Genomic DNA, 2,298 nt, shown 5'->3' on the forward strand with positions numbered 1-2,298 from the left:
CGGCGCCGGGCGGAGCGGCGAGAAGGAGCCGTCTTGGCCAGCGCGGTGGCCCGCGGAGGGAGGGCTGGGGCTGCGCGGTTACAGCTCTGCGGCTGATCGGGGCCGGTTTTTTTACTCTTTTGTCACCTTTGTGCGCTGGAAGAGGATATAAAACCGTCTGCCTGGTAGGTAGGAGTAAGGGGTGGTCTAGTTACGCTCATTTGGAGCTGCGTTCTGTGGGTGATGCTTCTGGCTGGTTCACCTAAAATGTCCTTGTAGAAACTGTCAGAGGAGCATTAGGACTGCGGTGGCTTTGGATTGTTTTGTTTGCTTGCTTGCTTAGGTCTTTAGTGGAGGCTGTCAGGGTTTAGTGGAGTTGTTTGGTAAAGATGTGCTTATTATCGAGAGGGAATTTTTAAGACAAATAACATCTATTAATTCTGGTACATATCGGAAAAAAACTTCGGTGGAAAGGCAGTTGCTCATTTGCCACTCACTCTAGTGGGTGTGAACACTATGGGAATCCCACTCCACCCATTAAAAACTGGCTTAGCTCAAAATCTTAATGTTTCTCTGGCTTCTCTAGCATTTCTGGTTGTCAGGATATATTTATGCAGCCCTGTTTGTATATCAAGATAGCTATTGCTTAACTTATTCTGAGCCCTTTAAATATACTGCTGTGTAGTAATGTGTCAGTAATGTAGGTTAGTAGGATAACCTCTTAAAGGCTGCCTGTCTTAATACCTCTCTGTCTTAAAACCAGGTATTTCTAAATGGTGGCCTGCATGAAAATGGTACAGTACTGTTCCAAGCGTCTTTAAAAAGGGATACTGCATTGACCTGAGACATTTCTAGATTATTATATAGATGAAATCGTATTTCTAAGATGGTCTGTGTTTTTCATCAGATTAGAAGGGAAGGAGGATGTGATTCTCTGCTGTCTCGGACCTCATTTAGTTGCAGTCTTTAAAACAGACTCATGATAGAGCTTACTGTATACTTGGGTATGACTGGACATGATGTGAAATATTGAAGCATGGGGTGCATCTATGTCATCTTTAACTAGCACTAGGCACTATGTGTGCAGTTTGTAGTATTTACAAGATGAACTGAAAGTGTTGTTCAGCTGAATTGTTTCTATTTTTGCTAACATATGTATGAGAATCTAGGACTTGCTGACTTTTCTGAAGACTAAGATACTTGTGACACAGTTAGAGCACTTCAGATGGTTGTTAAAGAGGGGTACTTGAGGAAGAGAGGAAGCCTTGTGCATTCCTGATGGTGATTCTGTAAAACTTTCCAGGTAGCTGTTGTTGACTGATCTTGAATGTAAACTTGTGTCAGAACAAAAATGGCTCAAAGTCGTGTTTTATTATCTAAAGTCTTGGTGGGATTTTTGTTTATTTCCTGTCTGGGCTCTAAGGCTTTTTGCATGTGGGGTTCTATCCATTAATAATGCGTATACACACAGAGCTCTTTAGCATGTTAAATCCTGTTGCTTAAACTGCCACCACACGTCTTCATATTGATCTTTTTAAAAGGAAAATGTCTTTAATTCATTGGTGTTGTTTCTTTTAAATTGCTTTGGATGTGGATTTGATCTAATTAGCATCCATTATAATGAGGACTCTCAACAGCAGTGAGGTTCTGAAATGCACTGCACATCTGGGGAAGCCCTTCTTGTACAGGAAGCTGCTGCCAGCAGCCAATTTACACAACAGAAGAGGGTTTTAGTGTATGAATGACTCTTCCTCGTGCTGGCCTGCTGTTTCCTTCCTAGGATACATGACTGTAAGCTTAATTGCAGCTGCTGATTCATCACCTTGTTACTAGGGTATAAAGTTGGTTTGCTTAGTAATTCAAGTTTTGAAAAACAACAACAAAAAAACTCTGCTGCTCATTTCATTCCTTTGGTGTAAAAGGTACCTCTCTAGGTTGGTATTTTACCTCTAGCAATCAGGTAGCTGTTATCAAGACCAACCATGTGCTTTGTACGGGAAGGACATGTGTTTGGTTTACGATATTCAATAGAGTTTGGATGAACACCAAAATTATCTTGTTTTAAAATATCCTGGACACATTCCTTTCAAAAGAACGCTGCTAGATCAGTGAAACATGCTTTATATCAGCTATTACTGCTGTTACAAATTTTCCATGAAGCTGCATATGAATCTTCTCTTGGAAATTGGTACTTGGTGTTGAAAGTTAATGAAGTGTTTATTTTGATCCTTGAAAGGGAAAGCAACTCATGTAAAGGTGAAGGGTTTGTGATGTAGCGTTAGAGGGCTCCTACCTAGTCAAAGGACGTGAAGCTGCATT

Source organism: Charadrius vociferus, unplaced genomic scaffold, assembly GCF_000708025.1.
Source record: "Charadrius vociferus isolate BGI_N301 unplaced genomic scaffold, ASM70802v2 scaffold529, whole genome shotgun sequence".
NCBI classification, from domain to species: Eukaryota; Metazoa; Chordata; class Aves; order Charadriiformes; family Charadriidae; genus Charadrius; species Charadrius vociferus.